This window comes from Zootoca vivipara, chromosome 11 (genome assembly GCF_965207765.1).
Source record: "Zootoca vivipara chromosome 11, rZooViv2.hap1.1, whole genome shotgun sequence".
In the NCBI taxonomy this organism is placed as follows: domain Eukaryota; kingdom Metazoa; phylum Chordata; class Lepidosauria; order Squamata; family Lacertidae; genus Zootoca; species Zootoca vivipara.
The window spans coordinates 4200994-4216492 of NC_142594.1; the positions used below are offsets into that span (position 1 = coordinate 4200994).

At 43.5% G+C, this 15499-nt stretch overlaps 1 long non-coding RNA gene across 1 annotated transcript in view; it reads right to left on the reverse strand.

The window, feature by feature from the left end:
* Positions 1-7325: 7325 nt before the first annotated feature.
* Positions 7326-15499, reverse strand: part of LOC118091962 (uncharacterized) — a 54539-nt gene continuing 46365 nt past the window's right edge. Inside the window, exon 4 of the long non-coding RNA XR_015946442.1 lies at positions 7326-9076. This is a non-coding gene — a long non-coding RNA (uncharacterized LOC118091962). The remainder of the gene's footprint in view (positions 9077-15499) is intronic.

Here is a 15499-nt window from a genome sequence, read left to right on the forward strand (position 1 = left end):
GGCTGGAAAAGAAGCCCCGAGAAAGGCAAACTGTTAAAAGAGAATCTACCATATCTTTGTAGGCACATTTGAAGATCCTACTGGAGGCAATGTCTACCAGAGGTCCAGAAACCTCTACAGGGAACAGGAGGAACAGCCCAAGGGCGAGAGGCTGTATCCAAGAAACTTCCAAAAGCAAGCGGAACAATTTGCAATATTAAGCAAGCCCTAAAGTCTAACAATGCCCATTTGTACTCCAAAGCAGAAATGAATTCATCGTGTTGTGAAAACTTTGGTCAGTTTGGCATTGCAGTAGGACAAACCAAGCAAGTATGCTGTTAAATGATTAACAGACTGCTTGGAAACAAATTTTAGGCTCACCATGTCAAACATATGGTATCTTTCTTGGGGGCCATAGAACTCTAAGGGTGGCTAGTTAGTTGGCCACATCCCAGAACAAAGAAACACATCCTCCCCGGCTCCCTACCTTACCCTTTCCTTCCTTTCCCCCTGCTCTGCTTCCTGCTTAGCCCTCAGATCCTCACTCTCTTGAGTATATACTTTTAGGAGAAATTTCCTTGCACCTGCTTAAGACGTGATGTAACCGTAGTAATAACTCACCCAAGGCAAATATTGGCTGAAAATTTACTGTTCTTTCTTTCTCCGCTTCTATTTAACATTTAGAAGCTGTACTTTGGGGCCTGATCCAGAGCTCCGCACAGTACCTTAGCTTTAAAACCACAAATGAATGCTAATATGCCTAGACATTCACTTTCTTCTCTTTTGACTGAGGGAAGGGGGCGAGAACCAGATCGCATACAAAAGGAACTAGAAGACAAGTCAGGTTGGTTATGGTGGAGGGAGAGTTGGCCTTGGGTTGTGAAGGCCTGCTCTCATGCCCCTTCCCTTTTCTAGGCTCCTTCCTACAGTAACTTGGATCCGAGAATGACACAGGAAAAATTAAAACACATTTGTTGCATTGATTTCAAAGTACACAACTAGAGATGGAAAAGCAGAAGCTGAGCACAACAGCACCCTCCCCTCTTGCGCTTTCCAGTAACTGGCATTCAGATACTCCACCGTGGCTCTTTCCAATTTGCTCTTTCCAATCAGGGTGGCTAATTTTCAATCAGGATGCTGATCATCCACAACCTTAATATATTTGTCAACCCCTCCGACAGGTACAAGTCACCATAGGAAACACTTTTTTCTCAAGACATGTTGCTTTTTCACAAGCTTTTTAGAGGAACCCCAAACAGTAGCCGAGGTCATTTGAGAAGTTGTGTTTAATTGAAGGGAAAAGGAAAGAAAGACTGTGACTCCTCAGCCATTTTTCCAGTTTGTTTGGCCTGTAACAAGATATGACTGAAGCTCCAAGTGTTTGCTTGACTGTCTACTTTACAGATGCTTCAAATAATCATCAGCTCTTTTTAAAAAAAACCAAAACCACTGTCCGGTTTATGTGAAAACGTTCAGCAGTATTGAGGTGGGGGAAATCTTTCTCTTTACTCCTTGCCTAGCATTAAGGTGCCCCCACTTGTTTCTTAGCCATCACTTGGCCAAATTTGACACCATCCTTGCCTGAAAGGGAGTGCCCATGTGACTAATTTAGTAAGAAGAATTAATAAGCAGCCAGGAGGGGAAAGGATGAACATGTGCTTTTGGGGGGAAGAAATTTGCACTCCATCCAAATCTCTATCTCCAACATAAAAATCAAAACTGGCAAATACTCAGCAGAACATACATAAATATAGACAACACTCATCACTTTATGTAATGGATTCTGCTGGGAAAGGATCCTGTGAGCTTTAGTGCTGTGTGTGTGTGTGCGTGCAACTTTCTTCCTAGCCTCATCTTTCAGTTTATTGGATAAAGATCTGTCTGAGCAAATGTTTTCAAGGCCATTGGGCCACGTGAATACCTTTCCAATGCACGTTGCCTCCGGCTCGCTGATCAATGACTTCCTGCAAGGATCCTGGAATGCTGTGGGAAGCGGCATATACAATTCCCTGCACTCATTTAGCTGCTGTTCTGTCAAAAGATAAAGATGTCCTGGCCTGGATTCAGCGTAGAAGGCATATGAAGTATATCAGCTGAGGCTGGATGGAGCAGAATAAACTGATGGCCAGTCCGGATATTGCTTCTATTTCTGGGACGTGGTTGTTTTCAAAGCCAATGCGCACTGATTTATCTAAATGCCCAGGTGCATAGGAATACAATATGCATTATCGCTGTAAAAAAGCACAAGCAAAAAAGCCTCCCCTCATTTTTGAAACCAACTGGTGCAATAAAGAGAAAATGATAGTTGCCCCTCTCCAATTTTAGGGAGTGGTTGTGGAAGGAGCCTCCTTTAGCAGTCCAGGATGGAGTGTGGAGAGCAGGGCTTGTAAAAAGGGAACATGCCAGGGTCCTTAGTGTCTTAATTCAGCTCTGCACAGTTTTGGCCCTGTCAGAAGCTGCAAGCTCTTGCCTCTAATGTAGGTGGAATGAAGCTGAACTAAGCATAGGTTTGAGAATCCTTGTTGCAGAAATGAAGGCACTTTCACTGGCTTCCTAAACTGGTCTGTGCCTCACCATTCACTAGATGTAGCCATGATTACAATCAAAATTCCAGCAAAGTGTTGCTTCCCTGCCCTCTTGGGGCGTTGTCAGCCAGTCAGTCTGACTCTAGCCAGTGTCTCATATTAGTCCTACTCATGTAGTCATGGAAGTGGTTGTGGTTGCATAACTTTGTAGTGTGGGAATAGTTAGGCATTAGATTAAAGGCAGAATTGGGCTTTCCTTGGTTTTATAAGAGTACTGCGTGATTTTGTGCCCTGTAATAGTTCTCCTTGCAGGACTGGTAAGGTGTGAGCACTCCAATGCGAGAAATGCTCTGTGCTGTTTTCTGGCACCAGCTGCTCTCCAAGCCCTTTGGGAAGCAGCAAAGTTGTGCTTATGGTGTGAACAGTGTAAGTCCACAGCAGGGGTTGCCTGTGTGGCACTTGTGGGTTGGGGGTGTCTTCCAGTGGTCCCCACAAAGCCTCTGAGCACCTCATTTTCTGCCCCCTTGGTCACAAGGCGGTGTGGATGGAAAGGGTGGCACTCATTCCAATTTCTACTGGATAAAACGTTTATCCAGATCCTTTTGGAACATTAGGTGGTGTGCGATGTCTTTCTTCTTGAGGGGGGGGACAAGACCAGCAATCAGAAGGGGTGGTGCCCAAGGCAAACCCATACCTGCCAAGTTGCTGTCAGAGAAATAAGGGACCGGGCCGGAAATAGCAGACCGGAAGTAGCGCTGCCGCCATTTTGGAACTGGGCAGAGCAGCATCAAAAGTCGCTTCTGAGCATGCTCCGCCCAGTTCCAAAATGGCCGCCGCACCAGAATAAACCGGGGGGAAACAAAAAAAAATCCGTTTTTTCAGCTAGGAACAGCTGGAAAAATGGGGATTTCCCAGGGAAAACGGGAGACTTGGCAGCTATGGGCAACCCCCCCCTCAAAACTCCAAATGTGCCCACAGGCTTAAATACACTGCTAGCACCTGGAGTTGTAGTGCACTAGCTATGTGGGAAAGTCCCTCTTGATCAGAAATGGCCAGACACCTTCCCCTGAAATGCCCCAGGTGTTTCCCAGGTGCCCACTCCTCCAGAGCGCTGTGTTTCAGCATCACTGTGCTCTTTGTAGAAGAGAGCCTGGAGGCCCCAGAGAGGAATAGGCTGGTGGATCCCCAGATGTGAGAGCTACAGGAGATTTCATGGCATTGGGAGTGGTTACGCACATTGCAGCACAACTGATGCTGAAGCAATGCACCTCGCTGGGAGCATGAAGCGGGGTGGGGGTGGAGTGGGGAGAAAGCTGGAGGACACTTGGGGTCCCCTTCATATCCACAGAACCATGAGCAGGAACAGAATAAAATATGTATATAATTTTTGTTCATTTCATATTTAAATGAGAAATAAATTATTCAGTGGGAGAGATATCCCAGATATGTATATGTCCCTTTCCTCCATCCTTCAAACATATATTTACGTTATTCCATTATCTGGGAGAATTATTATTGGAACCATAAAAATTATTATTGAATGACATTTTAGAAAAGGGGACAATCCCAAAATCCTGGGAAGAAGCTTACATCACAGTAATTCCCAAACCCAATTCGGACATAAATCAAATTTAAAAATTTCCGCCCAATTTCTTTGTTAAATAACGATTATAAATTATTTGCAGACATATTGGCGAACAGAATGAAAAAGGTTTTTTTGGGGGGGGCAGCCCAAGATTAATTGTATTGCTACTGTTGCTTCCTAAAATACAGGCCTGGAATGGAAAAAATGCTGAGCCTCCCTGAATGAAGCAGTAGCTGTGAGAATGGTGCCTTCCTAATTAAACAATGGGGAAATGCCCCCATCAGAGATGCATCACAGAATGGGAGAAAATGAGAACATGTGAGTTCCCGTCAGCTGTCAAAGATCCCGCTTAGAGAACAACTGGTATATTTATGCCCTTGGGCAAGGAAGAGAACCACACATCAATTTAACTCTTTATTAAGTACTCAGCTTAAAATGGCCTGTATTATCTTGAACACACACTAGAAATTTGGCAGGGTTACCCATCAATATTATTGGAGCCTCTTAGGTTACAGTACTTCAAAAATAAAGCAGCCTGACTTACTCTGATAGGCAGAAATTGGGGCAATCCAACTGCACTGTTAAAGGCCCCTCATTAGCCTCTGGCTGACCTTGACAATTTTGTCTCTCTCCAAGTTTCCCACCAATTGCCTTTATGGGGAGCTTCTTCATTCTCCCAAGACACAAGGATGGACTGTGTGGCTCACTCCTGTTTCCACTCCTCTTTTCATAGGCACATGCCACTCTTGTGCGCAGAGTCATACACCCAGTGCGGGGATCCACGGAAAAATACACACATTGACAATAATTGCTTTTCATTTGCTTTGCTTTCCCTGATTTTTAAGGCCACCAGTTTTATAATTTGATGGTTGCTTAAAAAAAAAGAGAGCATCTCAGTGTGTCAAAACTGCTGTTGTTTAATTTGCAAGTGACTCAGTAATACAATGCTGAGTGACAATATGCCTGAACTATTTTGCAGTGCAAGAGATGGTGTGTGGCATGTGTGTCTTTTCTCGCTTCCATACGCACAGGGAAAAGAGAAAGCCAGCAGGTAAAGGTAAGCTGTGGGCTAACTGCCGAGTGATTGTGGAAAACATTTCCCCTTGCCTAGAGCAAAAAGGTAGCAGGACAAATGCTCTGCAGATTCCCCCTTTCCTTGCTGCTTCAGATGATGGCCAGCTACAGCCACGTCACCTAAATGTGCTGCAGGCTTGTATGTTTAGGGAAGCTTTTAATGCTTAATAGATTATTGTACTGTAATTTTTTGTTGGAAGCTGCCCAGAGTGGCTGGGGAAGCCCAGCCAGATGGGTGGGGTATAAATAATAATAATAATAATAATAATAATAATAATAATAATAATAATAAGTACCAGCACAATTCAAAGTGTTGGTACTGACCTTTAAAGCCCTGAAAGGCCTCGGTCCTGTATACCTAAAGGAGCGTCTCCACCCCCATCATTCAGCCCGGACACTGAGATCCAGCACCGAGGGCCTTCTGGCGGTTCCCTCATTGCGAGAAGTGAGGTTATAGGGAACCAGACAGAGGGCCTTCCCGATAGTGGCACCCATCCTGTGGAACGCCCTCCCAGCAGATGTCAAGGCAATAAGTAACTATTTTACTTTTAGAAGACAACTGAAGGCGGCCCTGTTTAGGGAAGTTTTTAATGTTTAATGCTGTACTGTTTTAATATCCGGTTGGAAGCCGCCCAGAGTGGCTGGGGAAACCCAGCCAGATGGGCGGGGTATAAATAATAAATTGTTGTTGTTGTTGTTGTTGTTGTTGTTGTTGTTGTTGTTATTGTTGTTGTTATTATTCCTGCATGAGGACATGGCTGCAGGTGGCTTGGGAGCTGCACACAGAAAAAAAACAAATTTCTGGTTGTAGGCTTGTGTGGGGACCAGCACTTCACTCCCAATTATCATGGCTTGAACCCTAAAGGGATCGCTACTACCGGTAACTTTTATAAAAGATTGTGAGTCTCTTTGAAAGTGTGCCACTTAGTTTAGAAGGTAAATAGCAAACATATGAACAGTTCTCTTTCAATCCATCAGAGGGCAATAGTGCAAATGGGCATTCAATGGTAGCATCTGATTCTATAGCTGTATTTTCTAAGAATAATATTTAAGAGACCCCATTAATAGAGTCCTATGTTATTTTATTTTATTTTATTTAAGATATATATTGGGGGGGGGGTAAATAAAACCTCCCATATCCAACCAACCCAGAGCAGCTAATGAAAACTATTGGAAGTAATAAAACCCCAGCAATCCTTTTTTAGCCTTTCATTAGTATGAATAATTTCAAAATAATCTTAGGCTTTGATCCTATCACACAGCTAATTGTCTGGGAATTGTGGTTTCCTTTTCAGCACACTGACACCCCAGTCTTGTGGATCTCTGTTCCAATCTCTGTTGCAGATGGATGAGAGACAGGGGCTGTGTGCACATTGCAACTTGAAAGCACATTTGGAGCACATTCTTTTCCTCAAATAATTCTGGGCACTGTAGTTCATTATCGGTTGCCTGGAACTGAAACTCTGTGAGGGGTAAACTACAGTGACCAGAATTATCCGAGTGCTTTGAATGTGCTTTAAAGGAATAGAGCGCACACACCCTGAATATACATAATATTCAGCCCAGTCCAGAAGCCACGGCTACCTGGGTCAGGAAGGAAGTGAAGATCTACCGGTAGATTTGGTCCTGGCCTCTATACCAATGAACAGCTGATCACTGCTGTCTTTGACTATCTGAACATGCAACTGTAGCTAAATTAAAAGGTACTAAATAAATGTTTTGCTAATTCCAAATGGATGTATTTCACTGGGAGGCATTTTGAACCCTGACTCTAAGGGAAAAACTCTTATTTCCAACTTCAGATAACCTAATTTGGACCAGGACCTTAGTATGGGGGCAGGGATGATGAAATTGTTCCCTGAAGTTATTTGCCCTGCATAGAAAAACTTACTGCTAACACTGCTCTATCCCAAGGGTCAGCAAACTTTTTCAGCAGGGGGCCGGTCCACTGTCCCTCAGACCTTGTGGGGGGCCGGACTATATTTTGGAGGGGAAATGAACTAATTCCTATGCCTCACAAATAACCCGTTAACAGCTATCCACAGGTTTACCACTCCCATCAGCCCATCACCCATTCCCACCCACCCCCACCACCCTCTGTGTGTGTGTGTGTATATATATATATATATATATATATATATATATATATAAGGGTCTGACACTTCTGTTTCCAGTGTATCTGAAGAAGTGTGCATGCACACGAAAGCTCATACCAAAATAAAAACTTAGTTCAGGGGTCAGCAAACTTTTTCAGCAGGGGGCCGGTCCACTGTCCCTCAGACCTTGTGGGGGGCGGACTATATTTTTTTTGGGGGGGATGAACAAATTCCTAAGCCCCACAAATAACCCAGAGATGCATTTTAAATAAAAGGACACATTCTACTCATCTAAAAACATCAGGCAGGCCCCACAAATAACCCAGAGATACATTTTAAATAAAAGGACACATTCTACTCATGTAAAACATGCCGATTCCCAGACCGTCCGCGGGCGCCGGATTTAGAAGGTGATTGGGCCGCATCCGGCCCCCGGGCCTTAGTTTGGGGACCCATGACTTAGTTGGTCTTTAAGGTGCTACTGAAGGAATTTTTTAATTTTTTTTTTTTGCTTTGATTCAGACCAACACAGCTACCTACCTGTATCTAAGCAAAGTTATACATTTTTGAGACATGCATCAGAACCTGTAGGACTTAACCAGCAAATGTGGAGATCCCCCTAGTTGTAATCAATGTAACCTAACAAGACTCTGGCATTAGCAGGTGGATAAAATCTCTTTAGAAATGGTGCCTCTACAGAAAAATGTGCAATCAGATCTCCAATACAACATAGCACTTGGCATCAGCGCTGGAATTCCACCATCTGTATTCTGCAATGCGTATGTCATCACAAGCCCCAAACTTTAAAGGGTCCCCCCCCCCGCTCTTCAACATTTGGTACCCAGATTGTGCATATTCCCCTGATTAAATTATTGCCTTACACCCCAACCACTTTAATAGTTTAACCTAATATGACATCCTTTGTGCTGAAGGCCTCAATTTCCTGTAGTGCAGTTGCACTAAGCCACATCATATTAATTATCTCCCATGTTGATCTATTCACTTTCCACCACATGCTGGGCTTTGGCCTCCTACTCATACCAATTTTACAGTCCTGTCAACACCACTGACTTCACTTGAGTGTCTCCCGATTTACAACTAGCTTGGACTACTGATACCTCTTCTAGTGGCAACAATAATTCTTGGGGTTGAGTCTGCTCATTTCACCTCCTCCAGCCAGACCTCCAGGGGAAAGAGCATTCCCTTGCACTCATCCATTGTTGCTCCACCACAAACACAAATTTACACCTGGTTTTGGGAGAAGCAGCAGCTGAACAGAAACCACAAATAAGCCAAGCACAGAGATCAGATCCACCCAAAAAAAAGTTGACTGGTGAGGTCCAGGGCAGTCCCTTTTTCAGTGGACGTGCAACTCTATTGGGTGGAGGGAAAGTTCTGACACTTGCAAATGAATTTATTGACTTCCTGGTTGGGTGTGGCAAGGGAAAGTGAACTAGCTCAGCTCCCACTCGCCAACCTCTTCTGGCCAAGTCTCATTATGACATGTTAGTTTAACAGGTGCAGGGAGATTCTGTTGTGTGTGTGTGTGGGGGTGCCAGGGCAAACTACTTTTGAATCAGGTAGGATTGGCCTAGCAGCAGTATAGGTGAAAAGGATCTAGGACTCTTAACAGATCACAAGCTGATCCTGATCCCCTGGCCTACCTGCTGGACAGACAGCATGCAAAGATCAAGTCCAAAATCCAAGGGTCAATCAGCACTCACAAAGTCCGCAGTCTGAGATCCAAAGTCGAGAGCCGAAGGTCCGGAAATGAGGTTCAGGGTCGATCAGCATCCGCAAAGTCCACAGTTCAAAACCTAAAGTCAAAAGGCTGGAAGTCAGGAAACGAGGTGCAGGGTCAATCCAAGTCTGGATGCAGTCCAGCATTATGCCTGAAGTAGAAACCCATGGAGGTCCAGGAGCATCCAAAATAAGGTCCCTCAGCATGGCCAGTTGAGTAGACACAGCACCTCAGCTCTGCTGCCTTCTGATCCTGTGTCCGCTGATTGCAGCACCTGGGCTTGATGAGGCCTGTGACCCTCACCTGTTCTCAGCTTGCTCCAGCTGAGGAATCACAGGCCTCCTTCCCCACCTGGCCAGCTAGTGAACTAGGCTTCAGGCCCTGGCCTGCCTCCACTTCCACTGTTCTCTGCATCTCAGGATATGCAGCATAGCTGTCAAGTTTTCCCTTTTTTAAAGGGAAATTCCCTTATGCTGAATAGGCTTTCTCGCGAGAAAAGGGAAAACTTGACAGCTATGATACGCAGTGCTTGTGGGGATGGGGGTTTCTTGGGGGTGGGGGTCACCTGGGTCCCGCTGCTTGGCTTCCTGTGCACTGGCCCAACTGCACCCCTCACTGGGAGCCTCTTCTTCCAGCTCATGACACTTAACATGAACCGTGATTGTGATGCTGCATGGAGGTGGGGAAGTCAATGCAATTCTAGGTTACATCAAGTAGAGTGTTTAGATCATGAGAAGTAATAGTACCACTCTAGTCTGCCTTGGTCAGACCCCATCCGAAGTAAGTACTGTGTCCGGTTCTGGGCGCCACAGTCTGAGAAGGATATTGACCAAGATGACAAACAAGTCTGAAAACCATGCCTTATGAGGAACAGTTGGGGGAATTGGGTATGTTTAGCCCGAAGAAGATGAGACTGAGTGAAGATATGATAGGTATCTTCAAATATCTCAAGGGCTGTCACATGGAAGATGCTGCTCTCCAGGGTAGGGCCTGAACCAAGGGATTCAAATGACAAGAAAGGAGATTCTGACTAAACATTACAGCACTGGAGCAGACTCCCGTGGAAGGTGGTGGACTCTCCTTCCTTGGAGGTTTTCAAACAGAGGTTGGGTAGCTAGGGATTCTTTAGCTGTGATTCCTGCATTGCAGGGGGTTGGACTAGATGGCCCTTGGGGTGCCTTTTACAATCCTGTGATTCTATGAAGAGTTTTAGAAACCGTTTGTGAAATGGCATGGGAATCTAATGTTCAAAGCTAAAATGTGCGTGGTGGTGGTGGGGAGGGGACTACCACTGGGTACTCTTAAGTGCTCAGATTTCCCTAAAGGAGTTCTTTGGATCTCAATCAATATGTTTAAACGAATAACCGAACAGAAAATGTGGCTTCTAAGAAGATTACACAAGGATCACTTGCACATTAACATCTAACTGACTTCAATGGAACTATGGAAGTGTATCCCACAGAGCTATAGATCAAAAGAGATTGCACTAATATACTTAGTGCAAAACCCCCTTTCTCATAGGAGGAGACATGAAGGACAATGGGCAGATGGAACTGATTATGGGTAAATAAATAGTTCATTATGAATCCAAATGATATTAAAACCAATAGGATGATCGCCATCTGACTAGCAAGCAGAGCACACATATACACACTAGGGAATTATCTGTAGCCTTGTTAAGTTCCTTGTGAAAACAACGATGAATTGATTTCTTCAGGCAAGTGTGATGCTTGCAGTAATAAGATGGGTGGGGGACATTAAGAGATGTGGTCGGTTGAAAGGCCATGGGGGAGCGCCAGGAATTTTTATTTGAACATTAATGCTAGGAAATAGAAAAGCAGGCCGAGGCTGGTCTTTTGACCTCCAGCTGGAGGCGGGAATCGTTTACTTTTTCCACGTTAAGCCCCTTGACTTGATCGGCAGAGTGCATTTTGAACTTTGGGAATTCCTCAGTAAAGTGAGAGGGAAATATGGCCTAAAATGTTTGTCAGCTTAAAATCATCTAGAACTGGTTTCTAGGAACAAGTTATTTTGTAGACAGCACATGTGTAAGCAGAAGTAGAGAAGTATGAGTTCCAGGGAGCACACTGCAATTAGTTGCCAGAACTGCTCCATATTCCAATCCTCTTATTAGTTTTCATCCAAGCGAAACACCCGGCGTTGGAGACTTTTGAACCAGATGTGGCTTTGTCTGTATACCAAATGAACTGAACGCAAATGGATCTTTTAGGAAAGCATTGATTAATGGTGTCCTTTCTGTTAGCCAACACTAAGACCCAACTTGGAATACAGGGTTTTTTCAGGAACTGATCACTGCAAATATCTTTTGCGCTCATAGGTTCCAATCACTTTTTCCATGACATGTGTCTCTGACACATATCTGAAACAGATTATTGTCATAGCTGCCAAGTTATCCCTTTTTTTAAGGGAAATTCCCTTATGCTGAATAGGCTTCCTCGCGAGAAAAGGGAAAACTTGGCAGCTATGGATTATTGTGTCCTAAGAGTTCTTAGGAACAGTGGAGGCTTGGGGAATTAGTCTGGTAACAGAGGAACTATTTTGCCCCAGGCCCAGACCTCGTCGGGCACCAAAGTCTCTCCAGCCCCTCTATTCCAACTGGAGGACTGACCTGGCTTAGAAACTAGGACCTTAGCCGAACAAACAAGAGTGTAACTTAGGACTATGGCTCTAGATAGTAGAGGATCACTTTAAGTCTCTGTGAGGCAAAGACCGACATTGTGACTTAACCCATAAAAGAGAATTTTAAAAGAGAAAAGCTGAAGAAATATCAGCTTGTACACACACACACTTCGTTACAAGAAGGAAGTTGGAGGGCTAATTCAGAAAGAGACGAGGCTGACTGAGAATGAGAGAAAGGACAAGCTAAAGAATAGGGAGGAAGAAAGCTTTCTTTTAAAAAATATCCTTAAATAATCTGCTGAGATACAGGGGAATCCTTGGCAGTAAATAATATCCAGGAAAAGGAGAGAAGGATTAAAGGTTGGGTTCATTTAAGGCTCATTTTTGTAACTTTTATAGGTAGACAATAGAACAAAAGCAAAGTTTCAGTGTAATTCTAAGCATACTTCTTTCCTTGGGAGTCAAGCCCAACAAATCCCAAGTACTCTACAGTAAGTGTATTTTGATTTTAGACTTAAGCACTGAAAGCAGTGCTTAATTTGTCTGAACTGTGCTTTCTGATAGTTTTGCAGCTCTATTTAAACATCTGTCTATATCCTGACTATCATGCCAGGATATACAGGTAGATAGATGTTTTAAAAGAGTTCCAAACCGATGCCTAAACCTCCCCTTGCCATTCCTTTTTGAGTAGCAAAAAGTATGCATATCAGATAAAAAGTGCATGTTTCTTTGATAAATTCAAGACCTGGAGACCACCCTCTGTTTAAAAGCAAAATTGGTTTATCTTGCCTTTGAAAAGTTATTAAATATTACCCATATTGTGTGTGTGGCCTGAATTAGATGCTCAGTCATTTTGTTAAGAGTTGTCCTTTGAAGAGCTTTACAAGGAAATATATTGTTCTAAATTATTCTTTATCTTAACAGCTGCATAATGCTTACTCTTGATTCCCCCCCCCAAAAAAAACTTGCCTTAAGGAGGAGGAAGTTAATGATGGATCAGAGTTAATGATGGATCCAGACCAAATTGCAGAGGTCAGCAGCCTCCAAGTCTGAACTTTGCAAATATTCAGATTTGGATCCAAACATGAGACTTGCTTCAACTGAAAATTGCAGCTCATTTTAAAAAAATATGACATTTATTGTAGTTCATTTGGATTTTTCATCTTTTATCCATCCATTCTGGGAAGTGCACCATTCTTTTGCATCTGAACCCAGAAATCAAATGAGATTGGAGCTAGAAATTAATAGAAAAGTAACACAGTTTTAAAATTATGTGAAAAGAACTCTGCTTTTAAAGAACTCAATACAACAAATTCAGTCCCACTGAAAAGGCTTAGCACATATTTAACTCTCCTACTGAAATCAATGGGCCTTGGGTGGATTGTGGGGGAAAATAGTGCATTCCTGTAATTCTTTATAATTCTAACAAACTAAGATTACAGCTAAAGCGAGAGAACAGCTACCAACAGCCCCTTCTATGTAAATCTAAAGTCAGTTTGGGAGAATAGGACAAATAAAGGGAAGAAGGTTTACTTGCTATCTGCAACATCGTGATTATTGCTCTGTGTTCCATCCAAACTCAAAATCTGCATCAAAAAATACTGTTTTGCATCATACTGGACCATGGGTAGGCAAACTAAGGTCCGGGGGCCAGATCCGGCCCAATTGTGTTCTAAATCCACCCTGCGGGTGGTCCAGGAATCTGCGTGTTTTTACATGAGTAGAATATGTGCTTTTATTTAAAATGCATCTCTGGGTTATTTGTGGGGCATAGGAATTCGTTCATTTTTTCCCTCCAAAATATAGTCCGGCTCCCCACAAGGTCTGAGGGACAGTGGACCGGCCCCCTGCTGAAAAAGTTTGCTGACCCCTGACTGTTGCTAGCACCCCCTAATTCCTTCTCTTCTGACAGAAGCCCCACATAGCTCTTCATCAGAAATTTCATTGGCTTGGTTTTCATCCTCCTTTGGTGAAATCCACCATATATTGGGAGCTGGTGTGCAAGGCTGAGCCAAGTCTTCCCTAAACGACCACATGAAGTGGTGGAAAACAGTTTACAAAAAGTGAAACAAAGCAGTATTTTAGGGCTTAACTGAGGAACATTGTGTTATTTTTTATTTTCTAAGTTCAGTAAAATGTTCCTAATGTGCTTGTATAAAATAAGGACCTCATGCAATGAGCAATGAAATGAGTTATTTCTTCAGCAGTTGCAAACAGTACAGTTTGCTGTATGTGGTGCTCCCACGAAAAGCAGGGCAATTATCACCCCTCAATCTTGACTAGTTTGATTATCTCACCAGCTTGGTCTCTTAAAAAACTGTGATGTAATTTAGCATTTGGGAAGGTGAGGAATTTCAGGGTAATGCCATTATTTCCATGTTTCGCCACCAATATGTCTCAGCCATGGCCTGCAGTAACTTAGCTGTTTCTGGTGCTGAGGACCATTTTCTCATCATCAATATTTTTTTTAATTCGTAAAAACAGGCTTTTTATTTGTCCCCTGCCATTTCCAGCATCATCATAGCTTACGTGGGCACATGAAAAACATAAAGTAGTTTATGCATGCTATAATCTACAGATAGAATTGGAAAATGTTGCGTGTTGTGAGTGTTGGGGAAATTAAATAACTAGGCCAATATTAAGTAACTAGGCTTGGCAGGGGGTAGGACTGGATGGCCCTTGTGGTCTCTTCCAACTCTACGATTCTATGAGTTTCCAGTGGGATACTATGGATGTATCTGATTCATTTTACAAATGCCCTTGTGAAATCAATGTAGGAGCATACGGGGATGGTGCAGGATCATGTCCCAACCAGCGCTGCATGTAAGTGCCAACTGTATGGACCAGACTCTTCACTTGGGATGGTGTCCTTTTTTATGCGTTTGAAGGATTTCTATCCCACTTTTCCAAACAAATGTTCAAGGTGGCCAAAAGAATATACAATTAAAGCACTCAATATAATAAAATCAACCAATTAAAACAATAAATTATAAAAAGAGGCAGTGGCAGTAGATAAAAATTGTAAAAGCTAACATGACCACAACAAAGGCCTGAAAGAAAGGCAAGGTCTTCTTGTGGTGCCAGAAGGTCAAAACAGAGGGCAGGAGACAGGCCTTTCCAGGTAGAGGAGAGCTCCAGAGCCTTGGCCCTACAGCCAACATAAGGCATCATCACACACCTACAGTAATAATAATAATAATAATAATAATAATAATAATAATAATAATAAATACCCTGCCCATCTGGCTGGGTTTCCCCAGCCACGCTGGGTGGCTTCCAACAGAATATTAAAATCCAATAATCTATTAAACATTAAAAGCTTCCCTAAACAGGGCTGCCTTCAGATGTCTTCTAAAAGTCTGGTAGTTGTTTTTCTCTTTGACATTTGATGAGAGGGCGTTCCACAGGGCGGGTGCCACTACCGAGAAGGCCCTCTGCCTGGTTCCCTGTAACTTGGCATGGTGGTCCCTGCCCTGCCATTTGCCCTCTTTGAGCTTGCTGCCTACTCGCTTGCCCTCTCTAAGTAGAGAGAGAGTGAAGCACCCCCAGCCAACGCAACTCAGATGTTGATGGGGTACCTAAAAGGGACTCTGCTGAAGATCTTAGTGAGCAGGCAGACACAAGCAGGAGAAGATAATCCTTTAGGTATCCTGTCCCAGACCATGCAGGGCTTTGAAAGTCATAACCAATATGAATTGGCACTGGGAATGGATCAGATGTCAGTGCAGTTATTGCAGGAAAGATGCTACATGCTTCCAACAAACAATGCGCTCAGGTCAGCCGGCTATCTGCTGCATTCTGGATGGGCTGAGTGCATGACACCTGCTCAGATGCAAATAAGGCAAGGCTAGATGGGATG